The sequence below is a fragment of the Sebastes fasciatus genome, chromosome 12 (assembly GCF_043250625.1).
Source record: "Sebastes fasciatus isolate fSebFas1 chromosome 12, fSebFas1.pri, whole genome shotgun sequence".
NCBI classification, from domain to species: Eukaryota; Metazoa; Chordata; class Actinopteri; order Perciformes; family Sebastidae; genus Sebastes; species Sebastes fasciatus.
Genome location: NC_133806.1, coordinates 33,980,301 through 33,993,278, shown reverse-complemented (window position 1 = coordinate 33,993,278; position 12,978 = coordinate 33,980,301).

Below are 12,978 nucleotides of genomic sequence, written 5' to 3'. Positions count from 1 at the left end.
GCTTTGTGTTGTGCCGAGGGGGGATGAGTCTGTGGCTGAAGGTGCTCCTCATCTTGACTAGCTCATCATGGAGGTGGTGGGAGGGGTTATCCAGGATAGCGTCCAGCTTCCTCCTCATCCTCCCCTCTGCCACCACCTCCAGATTGTCCAGTTCAGATCCAACCACAGAGCCAGCCTTCCTCACCAGCCTGTTCAGTTTTGTTGGCATCTCTTGAGTTGGTGTTACCCCCCCAACATGCCACGGCAAAGAAGAGTACGCTGGCTACTACAGACTAGTAAAACATCTGCAGCAGCCTATTGCACACGTTGAAAGACCTGAGCCTCCTCAGGAAGAACAGTTTGCTCTGTCCCTTCCTGTAGAGGGCCTCGGTGTTGTCAGTCCAGTCCAGTTTACTGTTGATATGTACTCCCAGGAACTTGTAGGTGTCCACCACCTCCACCTCCTCCCCTCAGATGGTGATGGGAGTTTGGGGCCTCTTGCTCCGCCGGAAGTCCACCACCAGCTCTTTGGTCTTTCCAATGTTGAGCTGGAGGTGATTGTTATCGCACCACCCTACGAAGTTCTCCACCAGGGCTCTGTACTCCTCCTCGTTGTCATCCGTGATGCAGCTGACGATGGAAGAGTCATCAGAGAACCTCTGTAGGTGGCACGTACCCGAGTTGAAGCAGAAGTCGGAGGTGTAGGTGATGAAGAGGAAGGGTGACAGCACAGTTCCTTGGGGGGCGCCGGTGTTGCTCACCAGCACATCTGACAGGCTGCCCTGCAGTCTGACATACTGTGGTCTGCTGGTGAGGTAGTCTGTAATCCAGGCCACCAGGCCATGGTCTACCTGCATCGCTGAGAGCTTCTCAGCTAGCTGGAGTGGCTGGATAGTGTTGAAGGCGCTGGAGAAGTCGAAGAACAATATTCTGACGGTGCTGTGCGGCCTCTCCAGGTGTGTGTAGGCTCTGTGGAGCATGTAGATGATGGCATCATCCACACCGATGTTTGCCTGGTATGCAAACTGCAGGGGGTCCAGGGAGTCGCTCACAAGGGGCTTGAGGTGCTGCAGAACCAGTCTCTCAAAGATCTTCATGACGTGTGACGTCAGAGCAACTGGCCTGTAGTCATTGGGGGTGCTGGGGTGTCCCTTCTTGGCCACCGGGACGATGCAGGAGGTCTTCCAGAGCTGGGGCACCTTCTTCAGCCTCAGGGAGAGGCTGAAGAGATCTTTGAGAGCTGCTTCCTTACCTGGCTGGTTGTGATGAACAGGGTGGGTGTTGTGATGTCTCCAGGTGTAAAAGACATGCTGGGGCTGTGATCCTGAGGGTAGGTATGGGGGGGGCAAGCTGCTGCTGCCTCCTGGGGAAGGGTGCTGGGGGGGAGGGGGAGGGGAGGTGTGGAAAGGGGTGCACTGGTGTTGGTGAGTGGGGACCCAGGCTGTCCTACTGAGCTCATGGGGGTTGGTTGGTCAAACCTGTTGAAAAACAGGTTTAGGTCGTTTGCAACACATAACAAATATGTTGGTCATGCCAGCTTTGCTCTTTCTTGTTTTTCAGAAGTTCTTAAAAATCTAGTTTCAGTTGATCTTTCTGTGTGATCTTTGTGTGTGAAGGCTGTGGAACCCTGAGGTGATGATGTGTTAACGTTTTGTGTACACACTTTTATCAAGGGATGTCTCAACTCGTCCAGCATATCCACTTCAGGCTTGCTTTAAGCCACGTCATCCAATTTGCTGACCTCTGAGGCCATGTTGTGTTGTCATCGTTAGACTCCATACAGCTTGTTGGAGGAAAGCTCACACAGGACACTGAGGCTGAATTCGAAACTGCATACTATACTAGTAGCACGTACTGATTTGGCCAAAATGTAGTATGTTGTATGTAGTATGTAGTTTATGCGAACAAAAGCAAAATCTACAGTAGGCCTATGCCAAAAATGCCCGTATGTCGTACTGATTTGGAAAAAATCTCCAGTCTGCATCGGACCAGTCTACCTCGCCTACTGTATCCCACAACGGAAAACTCTGGACCGCTACAGGCTACGGTTACAACAGCAGCCAAAAACTGCTTGTTTTTTAAATTTTTCGTAGCTATTTCATCACGAAATTCACTTCTCAAAGTTTTTGAGGCGAGAAATCAACTGTGTAGATTTTTAATATCGGCAGTTTTATGAAGTTAGATGGTGAATCAAACATCTGTTCCACCGTTGTCGGAGTTTAGAAGCCCCACAAAATGCTGTGACAGCTAGCTATAGCGCCTGCTGGAGTCGCTGCCAGCCAGCCAGGTAGTCACGCTCAGAGACCGCTATGAGCTGGCCGGAGCTCTCTAGAGACCGGTCTGTAGACGAAAGGCTTTTATTTCCTTGTTGACGGATAGTTTGTTTAAATATCACAACACAGATGTCCGTTATAAATTAACAGGGACCTGTGATTATCTGCCTTTATGGAGTTGACGGCTACAGAGCAGCAGAGTGGAGAGGGAAGAGGAGAGGAGAGGGAAGAGGAGAGGGAAGAGGAGAGAGGAGAGGAGAGGAGAGGAGAGGAGAGGAGAGAGAAGAGGACAGAGAAGAGGAGAGGAGAGGGAAGAGGAGAGGGAAGAGGAGAAGGGAAGAGGAGAGGGAAGAGGAGAGAGAAGAGGAGAGGAGAGGAGAGAGAAGAGGAGAGGGAAGAGGAGAGAGAAGGGGGAAGAGGAGAGAGGAGAGGAGAGGGGAGAGGAGAGGGAAGAGGATAGAGAAGAGGAGAGGGAAGAGGAGAGAGAAGAGGAGAGAGAAGAGGAGAGGAAGAGAAGAGAGAAGAGGAGAGGGAAGAGGAAAGAGAAGAGGAGAGGGAAGAAGAGAGAAGAGGAGAGAGAAGAGGAGAGGGAAGAGGAGAGAGGAGAGGAGAGGGAAGAAGAGAGGGGAGAGGAGAGAGAAGAGGAGAGGAAGAGGAGAGGAAGAGGAGAAGTAAAGAGCAGCCTCTGACGGGGCAGAGAGATTCCTGCTGAGACAACATGACCCTTTTTAACATTCCTCTAATATCTGGAGGGAGATCAGTCCTCTGTTTAGTTGCTGGAACTGAAAAAGCAGTTTGAGTAACGTAAATGTTGTGGATGAATATTTTATATTTCCCGTCTCCCCTCGTTGATGATCCTGTGACTTCATTATGAGCTGTTAGAATAAATAGTTTAAACCTGCAGTATCTTATAAAGTAAACTAACTGAACAGAAACAACTAAATCAAAGTTATATTTTTTGATAATATTGTAATAGTGGTACGAGTTACTTTTTTTGTCCAGTGCTTTAAGAGCTGGTTTAAAGGCTAAAGCCTGGTCTAACATACTGCAAATACATCACTTAAACCGCCGCCTACTACATACTACTGACGAACACAGTATGCAGTATACAGTACATACTGCATACTGCGTTCGTCACTAGTATGTAGTAGACGGTTTCGAATAAAGCCATACATTCTCTTGGCAGCCAATGTCCAGCCAGCCATCCACATTTACATCTTCCTGACAAGTCCTTTTGTAGTTTTACAAATAATGACTGTCTTTTCTAAGTAAAGGTGGATGTTCTAGTGTTCTAATGAGAAAGTTCACAAAAGTTTTTTTTGTTGTTGTTTTCATTTGGCGTTTGTTTGCCTAAAAACAACATATTTGTACAGTTCTATCATATGGAAGCAGTCAGGGTGGATGGATGACATCAGTCTGATCAGGTGTGGGACTTGGACACTATTAATTTTTCCGTTTAACAACAGTCAACATGGTTTCTTTTAACCATGACTGTGATCTTTCCCTAACCGTAACCAATAAGTTTGGGGACTGCCCATTGTCTGACGGCCCATTATTCTGAAACCTTAATAGTGCGAAAAATGTCCCATTGAACCAAAAGCCCATTTGTCTGACAGCCTGCTATCCCGAAGACGAAGGTTACGATGTTGTAACCCTATTTCTATAAGCACAGGCGGAGCCCTCTACTGGACTCTATGGGGTAATGACCTCCTCCACTCGCGAGCACGCATATACCCACTAAATTTTGCATAAACGTAGCCAGCCAATCAGGACGTGCCTACCCGAATACATGCGGACCCCTCAGACAGAGTCCATCACTGTCAGGCATCCCATGCCCTCTTCAGCGAGCGGCGCAGGAACGACAGGGCCCCTTTGGTAGAGGACTCCGCCTGTGCTTATAAAACTAGGGTTACAATATCGTAACCTTCATTCTAACTCACACAGGCTGCGCCCTCTACTGGACTCTATGGGTACAGTGGGTAGAGCCTGATGGATGTACACCCTGCAGCGACACCTATATTATCATATTAGATAACACAATGTAGTCTGATATATGATAAATGGGTACTGTAGATAGACCCGGGTTTTGACCCGGGTCATAACTGTCCTGTCCCGGGTTGACTGGCTTGGTTTGAATTGACAAAAGGAGGGTTGGACCAGGGTGGGTAAAACCCTCGTCCAACCCTGGTCATTAGTGTGAAAGTGGTAATAAAGGTCACAGTGAAGGACGCTGCCTGTCATGTAATCGGGTAGGCACGTCCTGATTGGCTGGCTACGCCTATGCAAATTTAGTGGGGGAATGCGTGTGCATGATTGGAGGAGAGTATTACCCACAGAGTCCAGTAGAGGGCAGAGCCTGTGTGACTTAGGACAAAACTTTGCCATGCTAGGAAAAAAATAACGCAACCGGGAGGGTCCGATGTCGGCATGCTGCATAAGAATTAGCCATGTGCTTCTGTTTGTTGCACAGAGAGTTTGTATTTTCAATGCAATGGGCCTTCAGAACAGTGGCGTTAACGGGTTGTCGGACAAATGGGCTTTCGGTCCAATGGGACATTTTTCGGACTACTGGGAATTCAGGAGTAATGGGTCGTTGGAACAATGGCATGGCACCAGAAGTTTTTGGTGCCCTACCCATCCGAACCTTGGGCATTGTGTTGGCATATCAGGAAATGGTCATATGAATCACATAAGTCTTTTGGGAAGGCAATGATAACTTATGACTTGTTGTATACCACTAAAGGTCAAGGTGGACAATTGGGCTTACAATGTGTGTAATTTCGACACCAGAGACAGCGGTTCATGTCAACATGTTTGTTTCATTTAACCATGACCACTCTCTTTTTCTAACCTTAACCTAAAAGTAGTTATAGTTGGCTCAGTTTGAACTAAACCTTCTCCATTGAGGTGGCAGATCAGAAAACACTCAAATGAGGGATTTTTGGAACAGTCATATGGGTAGTTATGGATGCTCTAAGAACTTGTTGGACCCTTTTTACAACAAGCACACACACACCACAGACACACACACACACACACACACACACACACACTATAAACACAAAGTACAGCTGAGGCTGATGGTATTTGGTTAGAAACCGAAGTAATGAACAAGGTGAAAGTTTGACCTAATGACGGCACTGGTGAGATATAGTTTATATATTTATATTTATGCATGCATTGCTATATATTTTAAAAAAAATGTTTGGTTCCAACTGAGGCAATCAATGGAGACCAAACGTTGACCTATAGCAGCCTTTGCTGTGATGTTTGTGCCCTACACTTCCCATAGATCACTTGTCATGCTAACCACCCACTTCTATTTATTCCAGACAAACCAGATGTTTAAATTGAACGTGCGGGTTGGAGGAGTTTTTCCCTGAAACGGCATCTGGATGTTTAGAACTGCACATACGCTAGTGTTCTTGAAACAGCTATAAATTGAATCACCACTGTGCTTGTGTGAGTAGTCATATCGACTAACATACTACAGAATATGAACATGTACTGCTGAGATATGCCATCATGGAAATAAAATTACATGAAAACCAACCACATGTCTTCTAGCTCTTGGATAAGGGAGGCAAGCAGATGGGAATGTATAGCACGTGGGTGTTTTCGAGTGAAATAAGCTGTAATTATGCTGTAAAACACAGCCAGAGGCAGCAGAGAACAACACAGGATCTACGAAGGAAGACTGTGACTTAAACACTATCAGCTGTGCTTACACTGTCAGCTTATTCAACCACTGTTTACACCCCTAATCTGGCCCCTCTCTCTCTCGCTCTCTCTCTCAGTCATTATCAGTCTCTTTATCTCACGGTGTGATAGTGAAGTGTGGGAGAGTACATATTTACCTTTGGAGAAGTGAGAAATTTCACCATCGCTTGTTGGTAAACAGGAGTCTCGCTGTAATCAGAGCCTAAACTCTGGTACGAGGCGACTCTAACAAGAAACAAAGAAGTCTGCTACATCTGGACAAATAGTTTGGGATTATTCAGAATTTCAGCACAAGTATAAGTAAACTACAACTCCTAGGCTAAGGATATTGCTACTGTATGATAATTACAGCATACTATAATAAACATGCAAACATTAACACAGAACGTGTTGGATATATCAGCATGTGATGAAGTTAAACAAGTAAGTTGATCAGTTCTGGGAAAATTGTAAAGAAAAAGCTCACAACATCATGAAATCTTTTCTTTTCCGTAAAACTTTGGCCGTACTTCAACCAAGCAGAGTGAAAGTCGACCTGTACCTGTCCTTCTGACCTGACCTCCCAGAGCTGCATGTGATATCATTAGCACCCAGTAAGCAGTAATTAATAAAACCTGTTCTACTTTATTAGGACTGTCAGTGACAAGTCACGGAGCAATTAGTACGAGCATGCTACTTCCATTAATTACCACAAGTGCAGAACATTTAAGAAGCTGTCAAAGGTCAGACTCATTATGGAGGACAGTATTGTCTCCTGCTTATCGTTGTTGCTGTCAGGTAAACCCTGTCTCCTACAATGTTACCTTCTCATAAAACTGAACCGCATTCTTGATTACATTTCAAGGGAGACATACAGTATTTTCTCCAGGATCACAGTCCATAATAATATAATCCAGCAGCCCCAACGACGCCACTACGACCATGATGGGAGAGCTGCTGTTGGACATCACAGCGGCCTTAACAAAAGCTTTACTGAAATCTCTCAGGAGCACGACCGTGGCATCTGAGGACGACGTCAAGATCAATCTGGGTAACACCACCTCTCAGGGGTTTTGCCGAAGCTCTGGGCGTCAACGTCTCGGTTCAGTGTCCGAGCTCCAAAAGCTTGACGAGATTGATCTCTGAAGAAGTTTCGGAGATCGTCCGAAGTGCCCTCTCCAGCCCCGAGGGCATAGTTCAGCGCCTCACTCCTCCCAGCAGACTCAACAACATGATGCTGCACGCCTGCAAAGTGTGCCAGGCGTTCATCGGCAAGATGAAATCGGTGTTCTTGCCTCGACCGCGCAGACGCAGTTGAACGACATCACCGAACCTGTCTTGAATGACGTGCCGGACTCCGAGTACACGCTGCTGCGGTCTCAAAGCTCTTGGGAGATTGAAGACGTCGCGGAAGACATCACTCGGAGCATCGCCGAAGATGCTGTAAGCCCGACTACGTCGGAGCAGAAGAGCAAACGCTCCAAGAAAAGCATCGGAAGCAAAATTAAGAAGCTTTTGGCAAAGTGCTTCACCAAAACGTGCATCCATCGCATCGTGGTACAGATGACGAAAAGATTCCACCGGGGATCCAAAGTTCACAGCCGCGAGTCGGCGAAGTCTCTCACGAAGAAGATTAACGATCTGATGAAAAAAACAGACAACCGTGATCTTCTGGGACTTGGCGCTCCACTCATAAACATTCCCCCCGGTCGAATCTTGGAGTTCACAAATAAAGGTCTTAAGTGATCTCCTCTACACGCACATCCTACACGGGCCAGAGATCATCCCCGAGCCGGTGGTACGTGCCAACATGCTCGCCGACTTGCAGCGGAAGGTGCTTGATTTCCTGTCTCTGGCCAGATGGTGGCAGATCTTTCAGGCCGGCGACCTTGCCGACAATATGAGACACGCCATACTGGGCACTAAGCCCAGGGCCAAGAAACCTTTGGCAATTGCTGCACCGCCTGCCCCCGTATCCGTGACGAAAAGTCGTGATGACTCTGCACGGTGAGCGCGGAACAAAAAAACAAAGTCTGCGTCAAGGTGTACTTGGAGAAGCTGGTTACGCGGATCTTCAAGAAGGCGAAGGTTACCTGGACCATTTCAAACGTCCAGGACATCATCCAGCGCCTTCTTAAACGAACGTGTGCCGAAGTCGAAAGTCTTGATTTCGATTCCAGCCCGAAAACATTGGAAAACCTCGAAAAAGCCATTTGCCGGGACCTGATTAAGAAGTGGGGCCATGCGACGTTGGTGCTGGTGTCCTTGAAAGTGGATCAACCGGCATTCGGAGATCATATCGCCTCCGCCATCAAAGGTCACCTGATGGCACCCATGAGACAGAGGTCCTGCATGTGCAGGTTCTTCTCTTCTATGGTCGCCGCCATGTTGAGGCGTTAAGGTGGTTTATGGGTTTTCTCCGGGGTCTCCGGTTTACATTCTTTTGATTTACATTTTTCCCACATATAGTGAATAATCTGACTTATTATATATATAAAAAATGTCTTGAATGTGTCATTCATCTTGAAGGAAAAATTTACTTTTTCCTTCAGAATGAATGCGAGGGCTTGAGCTCTCAGTGCCACCTCGGTAGTCAGTGTTGTCTGCTGTTGTGGAACGCACGGGTTCGATCTGGGTGATCCAGTTCTCCCACAATCAGTGCATAATAATGAACATCTAATTAAATAAGATAAATAATAATATAAATAAATAATATGAATTCATTTCTGATCATTTCTCTCATCATTTGCTGTAAATATTCAACTCAGACTGAAGTTCTGCTGATTCAGTGAATTTGTATAAAGTACAAAAATAAATACAAAGAAAAGTGTGTTTTGCAACAGTATTTTTTCTTATTAAAACGACTTGCATCAGCCTTAAAGTTATAGTCATAACCGATCAGTCATACTGCATATTTTAATGAGTTTACCTGCCTGATTGTAAACATGTAGAGAATGATTGGAAAGGAGAATCAGGCTTCTCGTGTGTATTAGCCCACACAGTCTGTAAATAGTTATTAATATTTAAAACCACGCCTATTCCTGACCGATCAGAACTGTTGTAATTAAAGATCATTAGACCTTATTTATTATGTTTATTTATTTATTTATTGACACCTTCACTGTAAGGTGTATGAAGACATATCACAATGATGGTGTATTGTTTTACTAGAAACATAAATGCACTCTTATTCAATGAAAATAAACAAGGTTATTCTAACGGCGGGGACGTGTGTTTTTAAGTGTAAAGATAACTCATACATTAGTTCATTCAATAAGCCTATAAATGTGGGGGACACCACTGCTGCCCACACACATTCTGCAGGCAGGTTCAGGTGAGTTTACTAGGTCAACAAGTGACTGTGAAAGAGATGGAAAGCATCTCCCTCACTCAAGGTGGAAAGAACACACAGTGACGGTGTAAAGTTGGACAAAACAATCTAATACAGGAAGTGATTATGCTGATGTTGTGCTTTTATTATGTTGTGCTTTTATTTTATAATGCAGTGAGGGCCCAAATGAGACCTTAGTGTGTATGTGTGCACGTGTGTGTATGTAGTGTGTGTGTGTGTGTGTGTGTGTGTGTGTGTGTGTGTGTGTGTGTGCGTGTGTGTAGTGTGCACATGTGTGTGTGGGTGTGTGTAGTGTGCATGTGTGTGCACGTTTTTCTGTAGTGTGCACATGTGTGTGTGTTTGTGCATGTGTGTGTGTGTGTGTGTGTGTTACTAAATACTGGATCATTTCAGTCAACACTGACAGCTGTGCATGTAAACCAGAGAGTTTTGCATATTCTATAACAAAAAAAATTTTTTTCCTAATATGCAACGCATATTAAATACCAGCCCCTAGTTCTGCTGCTATAGGCCTAGACTGCCGGGGGACTTCCTATGACACACTGAGCTCCTCTCTCCTTCTGGATATATTCATGACCCATTCATTTTTACTAACTTCATTTCTTCCCCGGAGTCCTTGTGCTTTCTTGTCTCACAGGTAACCATGGAGCGGGGTTACACCTGGAGCGAGGTTACACCTGGAGTGGGGTTACACCTGGATTGGCATTACACCTGGAGCAGGGTTACACCTGGATCGGGGTTACACCTGGAGCGGGGTTACACCTGGATTGGCATTACACTTGGAGCGGGGTATACCTGGATCCGGGTTACACCTGGATTGGCATTACACTTGGAGCGGGGTTATACCTGGAGCGGGGTAACACCTGGAGCGGGGTTACACCTGGTTTGGCATTACACTTGGAGCGGGGTATACCTGGATCCGGGTTACACCTGGATTGGCATTACACTTGGAGCGGGGTATACCTGGATCGGGGTTATACCTGGAGCGGGGTTACACCTGGTTTGGCATTACACTTGGAGCGGGGTATACCTGGAGCGGGGTTACACCTGGATTGGCATTACACTTGGAGCGGGGTTATACCTGGAGTGGGGTAACACCTGGAGCGGGGTTACACCTGGTTTGGCATTACACTTGGAGCGGGGTTATACCTGGAGCGGGGTTACACCTGGATTGGCATTACACCTGGAGCGGGGTTACACCTGGATTGGCATTACACCTGGAGCGGGGTTACACCTGGAGCGGGGTTACACCTGGAGTGGGGTTACACCTGGATTGGCATTGCACCTGGAGCGGGGTTACACCTGCTGCTGCGTCTGCTGCCTGCTTGACACCAACTGCTACCATCATCAATTAATTCCGTCTGTACGAGGGACTACCAAGGCTAAGTGACAAAGTGGCAGCCTGGAGAATGAGACTTCTTGGTCACTGCCAAAGACATCAAGAACTCCCAGTAAGCATGCTGGTGCTGCGGGAACCAACGCATGGGCATCAATCACAGGGACGTCCCACACCAACATACATGGACGTACTGAGGAGAGATCCTGGACAGTCCTGGCGAGCTAGCCAGATGTATGGAGGACTGAGAAAGCTGGAAGCTCCGCTGGAAAGCCCATCTGAGGACGACCCAATGATATCAATTCCGATAGTTGTATTTTCACTCTTTTAAATCCACTGCTATTGATTTTTGTTATCAGTCCTACTTGTATTAGTTATTACAACTGCTGTGTTATTATTGTGGTTGCTGTGCTCTCTCTCTCTCTCTCCCTCTCTCTCTCTCTCTCTCTCTCTCTCTCTCTCAACCCAACCGGTCGCGGCAGATGGCCGCCCACCCAGAGCCCGGTTCTGCTCTAGGTTTCTACCAGCTAAACGGGGAGTATCCCTGGCCACAGCGCACTCCGGTGCAATGCTCTTGTTGGGATCTCTTGCTGGGTCTCTAAACTATAGAGTACGGTCTAGACCTGCTCTATATAAAAAGGGTCTCAGGATAACTTTTGTTATGATTTGACGCTATTTAAAAATAAATTGAATTGAATTGAATTGAATTGAATTGAATTGAATGAATCTGGATATTTGGATCTCAATATTTGAAGTCATCTTTGCATAAATGTATGGTTCAGTGGTAGTGTTGAAACTGTTATCTCTCCCGATAATGTGCAAGGCAGAAGGGTGACCAGATCCCAACAAACCAAATGTGGGACAAAGAGTATGTTTATGTGGGACAATGTGGGACAATGTGGGACAATGTGGGACACGTTACCGAGGCTGAGAGGTAGTCTACAGTTTAGATATAATATCTATCTAACTTAAATAATAAACATGTCTATTCTGCCCCTTATCTCGTAACATCTCTATGTTTTAGTGCCTGAATGCATCCAGAGATCGGCACATCTCTTCTCTCTTTTCGAGCCACACGTTTCTTGTGAGACTCACATGAACTGTGTCTCTTCCTGTCGTATTCCCCCTCAGTGTGAAACTGAACAATAACTGGCAAATTTCACAAAACACTCTGAGAATCTCCTTCCAGCGGCTTCTAAATACTTCCAACAGTTGTTGTAGCTGCTCTTCCTTTCCTTTGTGCTAGTTTCCATCATGTTTCTCCTAAATCTGCAGAGCTCGGGACTTTGCTGTGACTCACCATCTTCTCCGTTGGGCTTTAGCGTAGCAAAGACGGTGGAACAATAACCTGAACTTGACCCATGTGTGCTCAGTTTGACAGCAAACACAGCGCCGTGATGATGACAGCCTTCCTGCTTTCTTCACAGCCAACAGGACAAAAGACCGATTTTTAAAAAGCGTCTGTCCTGCAATGGTTTGACTTTTGAAAACTAGAGCCGATGAAAATGTGGGACATCGTCTCAATATGTGGGATGTGGGACAAGGGATGAAAATGCTGTGCAGTCCCTTGTAAAGTGGGACACCTGGTCACCCTATTCTAACGTCATGTAGTCAGTACTGACTGCAATGTAAACACATGGTGAATAGGCTACGTTCATAGCTAGTGATGTAGAATAGAAAGGAAGAGAGACCGCTGATGGTGGGCAGAAGGGGAGGTAGATGGGTCCAACAAACACAGGACTTTCTACCAGGAGACCAGTGTTTGAGAGTTTTGTTTTGCAAGTGATATTTGTGTGTGATATATTTTTTAGTGACGTGTTTTCCGTACTTATATTACGTAATTTACTTATATTACAGAGTGAACGTACTTATTTTAAGCCCAATCATGAGTTTTTTCCTAAACCTAACTAAGTGGTTTTGTTGCCTATTATAATTATTAGGCTCTGTTGGAAGTGGAAGAGATCACCTCTGGGTATTTTTACAGTGTCAGCCTGCACTAAGCTTCTCACCCTGAAACAGAAGCCTGCTCTGACAGGCGGGCTCTGCAGTCCCACAGGTCTAATGGGTTGGTTTTGTCCTGCTGAGAGTTTCTCTACAGGGTCGCTCATATCACCCTCACACTGACGGGGATCTTCCTACGGACCCACCATGGTGAACGGGGGGTTGTATTGACATCTCTGAGTCTCAGGGGACACCAGCAGACACATTCTTGGCCTTTAGATGCAGTTTGAGCCAGAGATACACAACATCCCATCATGTCATTTATAAACTACAAGCTAAACGGCTGCCACGACGGAAATGATCTGTATTTTACCGATTCACAAATGGACAAAGCAGCA